This window comes from Phoxinus phoxinus, assembly GCF_949152265.1.
Source record: "Phoxinus phoxinus genome assembly, chromosome: 16".
NCBI classification, from domain to species: domain Eukaryota; kingdom Metazoa; phylum Chordata; class Actinopteri; order Cypriniformes; family Leuciscidae; genus Phoxinus; species Phoxinus phoxinus.
The window spans coordinates 17,696,529-17,708,689 of record NC_136891.1 but is presented as its reverse complement, the minus strand read 5'-3'; the positions used below and the strand labels follow the sequence as shown (position 1 = coordinate 17,708,689).

The window sequence follows — 12,161 nt, the reverse complement described above, 5'->3', positions numbered from 1 at the left end:
GTTTTATGTAGCATGCTTAATAATTATTTTGTTTGTTGTGTAAGCACCGTTTAGCTTCTAGGTCTTCAATGACAATTGTATTGAGATAGCCTATGTGAAGTGTTTGTCGTTGTTTTCGGAGTTGTCTTAAAGAATAGAGTAATACCTCGTAGTAACGTAACTACATTTTTTTTTGTTGTTGTTGTAAAAACGTTATGTTTATGCATCGGGCTAACGCAAACAAAGACTGATTGTGCTTTTACAATATGAACTCTGGGCTATGCTCGCTAACATAACATTACATTCTTTATCTTATTTTTAGTTTTTTTACTACAAACTACAAAGCAGTGGACTATAATAATTATTATAACACAATTTAATTGATAAAAGCATCATTGTACTCCTAGTTAAACAATAAGTATTATCTATGTAAACACTGCTGGGTCATCTGACCAATCAACGCAGATTAGCGTCGCGCAAAGGAGGGGTTTGAAAAATGAGTCGTTGAACGATTCATTTGAGAGTCGGTGAGCAAATCAGGTAAAAATAAATGCATATTATACGACAACAAAAGTGTTTTTTGTCATTGCATGCATGTAAAACTGTTGTTGGGGACTCCCTAAACAACATTAGGAACATTTTAAATGTCATAATAGGTGCCCTTTAACAGAGCAGCCATCAAGTGTTAGACAGTACTCTAGGTTATTACGTGTGGAAGTTTTTTGTCCAATAATTAGAATCTCTGTTTTTTCTGAATTTAGTAGTAGGAAATGACTAGTCATCCAATTTTTTATATCAGCTATTAGGGGTGTCACGATTCTCCAAATCCTCGATTCGATTACATTTTCGATTCTAAGGTCACAGTTCGATTCGATTCTCGGTTTTTACTCTTTTTTTTTTTTTTTTTTTTAAAGCACAGGTTGCTATGCCATTTTTAGACCAAACTTTTATGCATAATATCTGATCAATATCTGTCAAATTTAAAACATTATTAAGAACATAATGTAACAATACATCTTCAGTCAATTGGAAACTTAAGCAAAATAACCTGCGATCTAGTTTCTCTTTTGTAACTGCAGTCTTCTTCACAGAAGATGACATTCAAGTTCACAACAAAACAAAACAAACAAACAAACAAACAAACAGTTTAACAGATAAATCTATGCGTCGCGCAGAGCCACGTCTTTAAAATTCTAACACTTTATTCTCTGAGTGTACACACACACACACACACACACACCGGCGGCGCCATTCGCCGTCTGTCCGCAGCGCCCAGCAACGGCTCAGGACCTTGTTCAAAATTAATCCTGCCGCGCCAGAGAGCGCCATTCACATAGTTTTATATTACATTTATTATAAATTAATACATTTTATATACATTTATTTGTCTCAAATCGTCGTTATGACTTTGCTGCAATATACATGTTTTACATTCATTTACAGAAATCAGCTGTTGAATGAAAATGGCTGATATTATCGGATTTTCAGGATACATTCAGTTAACGGACGCTCTCTGAGATAAAGTGCAGACTAAGCAACGTTGTACAGTAGCCTCATACTAGACATGATCTTAATTCCATAATGTCCTTAAACATAATATTGCAGGCCACATGAAAGTGCGCGTCCGGTGTACGATACCTTGAGTTGTCATAGACGCGCAGCGGCGCTTCTCAACCGGTGTGTGCGTGACTCGCAGCATTTCAACACGCGTTTTTTTCTGCTTGACAAGCTGACCGAACGTGACATGGGGGCGTGGCAGCATCGACGATTCCATTTTTAATTCGATGATCGAGATTGTGACTTAATTTCGATCGATTTCGATTTAAAATCGAAATCGTGACACCCTTATCAGCTATGCATTCCGTTAATTTTGTGAATTGGTAGGGTTCGTTAGGTTTTGAAGAAATATACAGTATCATCGGCATAACAGTGAAAGCTAATTCCATGTTTCCTAATGATATCTCCTAATGGTAGCATATACAGAGTGAACAGCAGCGGTCCTAGTACTGAGCCTTGTGGTACGCCATACTGAACTTGTGATTGATAAGACATCTCTTCATTTACTGCTACAAACTGATAACGGTCAGATAAGTATGATTTAAACCATGCTAGTGCAATTCCACTAATGCCAACATAATGTTCGAGTCTATTTAAAAGGATGTTGTGGTCAATGGTGTCAAATGCAGCACTAAGATCAAGTAATACTAATAGAGAGATACAACCACGATCGGATGATAAGAGCAAATCATTTGTGACTTTAACGAGAGCTGTCTCGGTACTATGGTACGGTCTAAATCCGGACTGAAAATCCTCGCAGATATCATTTCTTTCAAGAAAGGAACACAGTTGTGAGGATACTGCTTTTTCTAATATCTTTGACAGAAATGGCAGATTAGAGATCGGCCTGTAATTGACTAGTTATGTAGGATCAAGTTGCTGTTTTTTAACAAGCGGTTTAATCATAGCCAGCTTAAAGGTTGTTGGTACGTATCCTAGAGACAAAGATGAATTAATGATATTAAGAAGAGGATCTATGACATCTGGAAGCATCTCTTTCAGCAGCTTAGTTGGTGTAGGGTCTAACATGCACGTTGTCGATTTAGATGATTTGACGAGTTTGCAAAATTCTTCCTCTCCTATAGCAATGAATGAATCAAATTTTCCCTCAGGGAGACTACAATGCACTTCCTGATGCGATACTGTATTAGACGGTTGCATAGTTATAATTTTGTCCCTGATATTATCGATCTTATAAGTGAAGAAGTTCATAAAGTCATTACTGCTGTGTTGCTTGGAAACTTCTGGGCTTGAAGCTTTCTTTTTCGTTAGTTTAGCCACTGTTTCAAATAAATACCTAGGATTATGTTTATTTTCTTCTAATATGGTTGAAAAATAAGCAGATCTAGCAGCTTTTAAAGCCTCTCTGTAAGCAATCGAGCTCTCCTTCCATGAAATCCGAAATACCTAGTTTTGTTTTCTTCCAGTTGCGCTCCATTTTTCTGGCTGCTCTCTTAAGGGCCTGAGTGTGCTCGTTGTGCCACGGCGTTGGACTATGTTCTTTAATCTTCTTTAAGCGTAGCGGAGCAACTGTCTAAAGTGCTGGAAAAGAGAGAGTTAAAAGTTTCTGTTGCAATATCAAGTTCTTCTAAGATATCCGGGATGCTGAGATGATGAAACTGATTAGGAAGATTATTGATAAAGCAATCTTTAGTGGCAGAAGTGATCGGTCTAACATATTTATAACACGGAGTCGGCTTTGCAGCCTTGGCTAAATGTAATTTACACGAGACTAGATAGTGATCTGAGATGTCATCGCTCTGTTGCAGTATTTCAACGGCATCAACATCTATTCCATGTGATAGTATTAGATCTAGAGTATGATTACGACAATGAGTCGGTCCTGACACGTGTTGTCTATCTCCAATTGAGTTTATAATGTCTTTAAATGCCAATCCCAATGCATCTTTTTCATTATCAATGTGTATATTAAAGTCACCAACAATTAGTACTTTATCTGCAGCCAATACTAATTCTGATAGAAAGTCCGCAAATTCTTTGATAAAGTCTGTATGGTGCCCTGGTGGCCTGTATACAGTAGCCAGCAGAATTTTCAAACGTGATTTATCGTTTACACTATATATTTTTACATTAAGCACCAACACTTCAAAAGAATTATATTTACAACTAGATTTCTTAGTGGTTTTGAAAATATTACTATAAATTACAGCAACACCTCCTCCTTTGCGTTTCAGACGAGGTTCATGTTTATAACCGTAATCTTGTGGGGTTGACTCATTTAAAGCAATGTAATCGTTTGGTTTTAGCCAGGTTTCTGTTAAACACAGCACATCTAGGTTATAATCTGTAATCATATCATTAACTATTAGCGCTTTTGAAGTAAGAGATCGAATATTCAGCAACCCAAGCTTTATCATTTGCTCATTTGTATTATATCGGTTTTTTATTTGTTGAAGATCAGTTACATTTTTAACCTTAGATGGGTTTGAACGTATTTTGGATTTCCAAGTTCGGGGAACAGACACTGTCTCTATATGATGATATCTAGGTGAAAGAGGCTCTATGTGATGGGATTTATCTGACCTTGGTGACGTGAGGCTGCTAGCAGACGGTCGGTTAAGCCAGTCTGTCTGCTTCCTGACCTGAGCCCCAGATTGTCATGTTTTATCTCTAAGACTATGAGCCAAATTACTAGAGAGAAGAGCAGCACCATCCCAGGAGGGATGAATACCATCTCTTTTCAACAGGTCAGGTTTGCCCCAAAAACTTTTCCAATTGTCTATGAATTCTATATTATTTCGTGGACACCACCCAGACAGCCAGCCATTGAGTGAACACAATCTACTAACTATCTCATCACTCCGGCGAACAGGAAGGGGGCCAGAGCAAATTACAGTGCTTGACATCGTACTTGCAAGTTCACACACCTCTTTAATATTAATTTTGGTGATCTCCGACTGGCGGAGTCGAACATCATTAGTGCCGACGTGAATAATAATCTTAGAGAATTTACGTTTAGCATTAGCCAGCACTTTCAAATTTGCTTTGATGTCAGGCGCTCTGGCTCCCGGCAAACATGTGACTGATGGCTGGTGTCTCTATTTTCACGTTCCGTGTAATAGAATCGCCAATAACTAGGGCACAATCAGAATAATTCTCAGTGGGTGTTTCACTGAGCGGGGCAAATCGATTTGTTATCGGAACGGAAAAGTGTTTTTTTGATCCGCGACTAGAGCGATCTCTCACTGTCACCCATCTGCCCTGCTGCACGGGCTCTACTTCAGCCGGAACCGACTCATGTAAAGAATTAACTAGGCTAGACGCATCCAAAATAGTATCTAATTGTTTTTCCATCAAACATGGAAAAACAAAAATCTATTTAAAAACAATTTGGCCATTAAAACTAGGAAGCTCAACAAAATGAGCACAAATTCTCTTTTTTGTGAAAACCTCCCTCTTCTTCAATTCAAATATCTTGTCCTAGAAGTGGGCACAAACTAGGAACAAAGAGTCATTCAATTTGTTTTCTTTATTTTGAAGATTGCCCAAATTCATCCGAATTGTAAATATTTTGAAGAACCAAGACAATTATTGTGTCCATGTTGAACAACTTTCTTCAGAATTTCTGCTTCCAAATTCTTCCTTCTGATAATCTTTCAACCAGACAGTTGATTTCATCCACAGTGCGTTTGATTTGCTAATGAGCTTTGCCATTTGACTTCCGGACTCGCTTTCTGCCTCTTCAGCACAGAAGTCCGCATCATTTTCCAGAGATGCACTAACTTATATTTTTTTCAGTTGCTGAATGTCTTCCTCAGCTGCCTTCCTCTTTTGACTGCAGTTCATTGGCTTTTCTCTTGCTCTCCTCATCCAGCTGGAGTCTGTATCTTGATCTTGCTGATTTAGCTGCATTCAGTAACTCTTTTGATTTAAAGGCACATAATCACAGTTCAGACTCTGTGCAACTGCTGTATCTTCCTTCATGTTGCATGTTTCTACCTCTTTGTTTACAGAAAACCCCCTTTCAACCATTGCCTGTCCATGAGACAAAAGGAGGCGCTTTTGCATGCCGATCCGTGGTGCCTGGTCCATACGATTCACGGATCAACAACGATCTGTTACACCCCTTCTGTTACACCCCTTCTGCATTCTGTTCAATGAATGTTGTGCAATCTACTCTAATCTAAAAACAATGCCTTCTCTTCAATTAAAAAAAATGTAAGAAGAAAGCAATCCCTCCCATAGTTTAATGCCGTGACCATATGAATTTAAGACTTTCCACCTCGCCTTCTCTTATTCTGTCATTTGGTAAAGACAATTGCTGCTGCCACCCCCTTTAAAGGAGTGTTGTTTAATGCTAAGTGATGGAGAGTGCATGTGCAGTGGAGAAATTTGAGAAAACACTTCTGTGTGTGCACGTGTGTGAATGTTGTTGTTAAGAGGTGCATGGATTTACACCGGTATGTCAGTTCTACTGAAAATTTCAGTTCAGTTAAAACAAAATGCATATTTCTACTGAATATTGTAATTTGACCATTTTATATACAATTGTTGATATATTTGTGTTTTGAAAATATTTTTGATTGTTTTGACTCCTATACAATTTTCTACATCATTGTTTGTATTTTTTTCGGGCTTGTTAAATACATTTCGGACTATCAAAATAGAGTGCCTGCCCGAAAGGGCCACCAGGGATTTTTTGAAATTGCTTTGTTCTTTTTTGTAGGGCTGCCCTCGACTAATGATTTTTCTTGCTGACTAGTATTAGTTCATTTAAGCGATTAGTCGACTAATCGCACGTTTATATGCAGGGCTTAGGGGTGGGCGATATGGCAAAAATATCATATCACGATTTTTTTCAGGAAAATCACGATTCCTTTTCATGTTGGTTTTACTATTTTGCAAGTGACTGAGCATCACAGCCAAACTAATGTCCCTATTTTAAAAACAAAGCCTTAGGTAACAAAATATAAAATAAAAAAGAATGACAGACATTTAGGCCAAAGTGGCGAAGATAAAAAATATTTGTCTTTGTTATTAAAAATTAAGAACAAAGATACACATACACAACTTAATATACAAATTAACAGTGCTTTATTTTTTCAGCTAGGTGTATTTAACAGCATTGAAGAAAGTAATTAAATGAACAAATATGAAAATAAAACACAACATCGACTTCACTGTATAAATTTTACATTGATTCTTATTAAAGCTACTATTAAAGTTCTCAGTCAAGAGTGAGTGAGATGCTCTTTGTATTTTGTTGTTTTATTAACAGGGATAGTTCTCCCAAAAATGTAAATTATCTCAAGCCGCTTTAAACCAGAATAAGTCTCCCTCTTCTGTTGAAAATAAAAGTTATTTGGAGGAATGTGGGTAAACACACAGTTGATGTACCACAGAGACTTCCATAATAGTTTTTTCCTACTATGGTAATCAATGGGGACCAGCAACCGCCCGGTTAGCCACGCGGCGCAACGAGTCTACACGCATTTGACAAGCAGATTTTTTTTCTTCATTTTTTCTATTGTTCTTTCACTTTAGACATAACCCAACTTTGTTTATGTAAACCTTGTGTGTATTTGACAGTATTAGCGCAATAAGACTCGAAAGATAACTTAGTTCAGTAACGGGCGCTGTTAGACCGGCTTTTAGTGCATGTGCGCGTCGGATGTTTGCGCTCAAAGCGCTCGTTAGAATAGCGCATCAGCAGCGAATGACATGTTTAACCGGCAAGGCTTTAAAGCACATGCAAATAATTAATTTTTATGAACTACAGTGTCCCGTTCCTCTGCATTTCATGTGGATATACGTCGCGCTGTACAGTATGTTGAGACGGAGGCGCCAGAACTGCAAACTGATAAAATGGACGATCCTACGATATTTCTTCAAAAGCAGATCGTGGAGACATTTTAATCGTCCACGATCAAAAATCGTAATATCGCACACCCCTAGCAGGGCTCCAGACTGTGACCAAATTCCTGCCAGTGCGACCAAATTTTGATATAGGTTTGGCCTGGCCACAACGTTGCCCAGTATCGAATTGCAAGCGAAATGAAAGCGGAGCGAAACTGCGCTACTCATTTGTGCTTCATGGACCGTTTATTAGTTCGGAGCAATAATAGACAGCACAGCGAGCTACTCGCCACGCCAGTCGCGGGCCAATCTCGATCACACGAGACCGTTACTACACAGCGCTGGGAGATCCAGTGAATAAATCCTTTGAATTAGCCACAGAAATGAATTAATAACATCGCTGCGAGATCCATTGCTCTAAGTTTCGCTTACTTTCTGGGACTCGCTCAAGTTTTGTTGTTGTTAGTTTAATTTAAAAAAATGTAGACCCTTTACAGTTTACTTCTGTATGATAATGAAACATTTTTAATTGTATCCCTTAAAACTAAATTTTAATCGCCAAAATTACATGTTTTTTTCCTGTAAACATCATTTATCATTTATCATTAAATTCATCATTTATTTTTATCCCCATCATTTCTTAAAGCTTGAATGCAACTCTATACCCTTGCTTGATTTAGTATATGCGGATCCATGAATATGCTAATTAGCCCTGCCTCCAATCACGCCACCTCACAGATTCACTCGGCCAACTTACTGAGGTAAATGCTGCACAATGGTATCGCTCTTTACAACGTTGGACACATAACAATAATTAATATGTTTAGCCTTTTGCTTGACTAAGTTATCAAACGGCTACTAATGTGTTGCTAATGTTACACAAACTATGTTCCCATTCGCCATCTCAATCTGACTTCTAACGATCATCAGAAACGCTTTGAACAACTCAGAACATCAGTGGAAAAAGGCATATAGTTCATCGTAACATACATCATACACCCACTATATTCTTAAAGGGTTAGTTCACCCAAAATTGAAAATAATGTCATTAATGACTCACCCTCATGTCGTTCTAAACCCGTAAGACCTCCGTTCATCTTCGGAACACAGTTTAAGATATTTTAGATTTAGTCCGAGAGCTTTCTGTCCCTCCATTGAAAATGTATGAACGGTATACTGTCCATACCCATAAAGGTAATAAAAACATCATCAAAGTAGTCCATGTGACATCAGTGGGTTAGTTAGAAGTTTTTGAAGCATCGAAAATACTTTTTGGTCCAAAAATAACACAAAATAAGACTTTATTCAGCATTGTATTCTCTCCCGGGTCTGTTGTCAGTCCGCCTTCACGACTCCACAGTGACGCTGCTGACGTAAGACGCTGATGACGTGTTATCTGGTGCGCTGATGTTTTTATTACCTTAATTGACATGGACAGTATACCGTATACATTTTCAATGGAGGGACAGAAAGCTCTTGGACTGAATCTAAAATATCTTAAACTGTGTTCCGAAGATGAACGGAGGTCTTACGGGCTTAGAACGACATGAGGGTGAGTCATTAATGACATTATTTTCAATTTTGGGTGAACTAACCCTTTAAATCAACCCGATTTTTCATATAAACAAAAAACTACTCTAGGATAACGTGGCATCTTTCGAGACTCCCATGCTAGTTCGATGTTAATTATATGCTAAAGCCCGCTGGCACGTTGTTGACCTGATTGGTTACAAGGTAGTTTGTGACGTCAGAAACACCAGCGATTTCAAACTGTGTTTTTGAGACTATCTTTGGTTGTTCAATGCAGTTTTAAGGAGAAAATACTCCGCAGTCCGCAATGGTGTTGACTTATGAATTTGCACATGGTTTGTCTTAAAGCATATAAAAAAAAACACATAGACATGTAAACATTTAAAAGCTTGATTCTCACCACGGGGAGACTTTAGATGTAAACATTTGAAAACTGGATTTATATTAGATCCGTGCATTAGGTCTTAGTGACAGCAGTATAATCCTGTTGCTGACTGTCATTAATGTTAATCAAAAAACAGACAAAGAGTAAACTCACTGCTCTTGACTGAATAACTTTTGTATCTTTCATTTATAATTCATATTGAAGACTTGTTGATGAAGACAAAGGGATAAATAAAACTTATTTTAACAAGCATACTCCACACAACGTATGAACTGACCAACCGTGACTGTAAGCTAAATGCTATATACACAGGGCAAACAAAGTACTGAGATACAGGTGAACATAATAGGTAACCGTAGAAACAAATGAGGACATAATCAGAAACCAAGGAAATGGAAACTAAACTGTGCTGAGAAACAGGAACTAATGACACCAGAACAGAGTGTCAAAACAAGACAACATAAGTGAACATGACAAGTGTTGTATTTTTACATTTATTCAACTTGTAGTATTTCTTACTGAACCTACTGAAAAACATAGTTTATAATATAATTTGTATTTTTGTTATAATAAAACAAAAATAACTGATCGTGAAATAAGATTTTGGTCATCATAATGCCCACCCATAGTAACAAACAAACATTAAATTTGTGCTGCCAATCATTTCATTAGTTAAATTATTTACTGCAGTGCTTTGCTAAAATTGCCAGTGTAAAATTTTTTAGATATTAAAACTTTGTTTTATGATGTTTTTTCATGATTTTTAATCAGACTTTTGTCTTTATGAAGCACTTGTTGCCTTGAAATAATAATAATATTATTTTATAAAGCACATTTAAAAGCAGCTTCTCAAAGCGCTGTACATAAAATAAGCAATACATAGCTCAAGAAATAAGTCACATCAATCAACAAATGCTAGTTTAAAAAATGTCTTAAGTCTACCTTTAAAAATGTCTTAGCTCTGAGTTTCCCTAAGTTCAAAAGGCAGAGAATTGAAAAGGGCAGGAGCATATGAAGAGAAAGCCCTGTCACCCATAGATCTTAAGCGTGTATGAGGAACAACCAACAAGTTGGATTGTGAAGATCGCAGAGGTGGAAAGAGTACTGAAAATTTGTACTCAAGTACAAGTACCGTTACATTGCTGAAATAATACTCAATTACAAGTAAAAGTACTGGTGTCAAAAAAGTACTTAAGTAAAAGTACAAATTACTCTTCTCAAAAACTACTCAGAGTACTAGTTACTAGTTACTTTTTAGCCGTCGATAGTTGATGTATTACCAATAAACATTAAATCAAATCACAGATTTATGTAGAAAATAGCTACTTAACACATTTTTACCTTATTGACGAAGGACATTAATTAGTGGTCATGATACTGGAATTTCTAAGTTCAATATGTACAATGTAGTAATTTATTCGTAGGCCTGTATTTGAGAGCTCGCGTCCAGTTTTCTGATTACATGAATGTGCCCTCGCGTTACAATTGCGCTCGCGACATTTGCCATTAAAATATGCCATAGAAACCTGCAGGTATGAATAAAATGATGCGCAATCCCGCGCTGAGGGGAGGGTGTCAAACTCGCTATGAGAGAATGAGAATGCGCAGCTGATGTCGGTGTGGGCTACATGTAGAAAATTAGTATTGGAGTATTGTCCGAAATGTATCAAAATATAGATATTTTGACAACACTACTATGTAGTTTGTTGTTTCTCCAAACTTTCAGTCCAGCCATCAATCACCCTGAGCTACTTGCCTCCTTCACTTGTGATCAGCTCTTAAAAACCACCGACTGCGGCGGCTTTTTTCAGTCCAAATATCAGGGTTTTTATTGGTCCATTTACGATCAGATATTTTAATTGGCTACCGAAATGCCGGTCAAAGATTTGAATATCAATTCAAATTGTACTCAGTAACGAAATATGATTTTACAAGTAGCGAAGTAGATTACTTAGCTTAATATCTACTTGAGTACAAGTAAAATTACAGATTTAAAAATATAGGCTACTCAAAAAAGTACAAGTACCCGAAAAAACTACTTAATTACAGTAACGTAAGTAGTTGTAATTCGTTACTTCCACCTCTGTAAGATCGCAATCTACGATTTGGGATATAGGAATGTCAAAATTCCGATAAATAATGTGGAGCCATGCAATGTTTATACGGAAACTTTATCCAAGGTTCCTCGCCAACAAGGAGTCTCCAAGACAGAGCCATAAATAGTCAATGTAAAGACCGAGAACCAGCTTTGGAAATTTGATGATGGTAACCAATGAGCATGACTTCAGTTTTACCACTGTTCAGACACAAGAAATGATTACTCATTCATGATTTTATCTCAGAAATAAAGCCGGAGAGAAAAACCAACACCAGGGTGTTCACCAGATTTTGAGTGTATATAAATCTGCATATCATTAGCATAAAAGCGATAATGAGGCAAAGCGATTCCAACAAGTGACCAAGTGGTGACAGATAAATATTAAATAGCAGAAGCCCCTAATGTTGTTTTTGTCAACGATGACGATAACGCAATTATTTCGTTGACGCACCTTTTTTTTTATGACGATAACGTTACGATGAATAGCTAAAAATGGCTCTAAGGTGACTAAAACATGACGAGACGTTTTCGAGTTTTCGTTGACGAGACGAGATGGAACGAAAATTATTATAAGTCTGACGTTCACAATGCATGTCATTTCTGCCTATAAATACGATCATTTTGACCTCTGTAGCCTACGATCAATAATGAAAAAAATCTCATAATGTACGATAATTTCAGAATTGCCCGCGATCGAGACCTTGCGTGTGTGTGCTAGTGTGCTAGTGTGCGTGTGTGCCTCACGAAGCGCATGCAAGGACCCAACCAATCGAATTATTCAGAAAGTCTAGTTTA

At 37.3% G+C, this 12,161-nt stretch overlaps 1 protein-coding gene across 1 annotated transcript in view; it reads left to right on the top strand.

The window, feature by feature from the left end:
- Positions 1-12,161, top strand: part of rev3l (REV3 like, DNA directed polymerase zeta catalytic subunit) — an 85,773-nt gene that overhangs the window by 11,393 nt on the left and 62,219 nt on the right. The window lies entirely within an intron of this gene.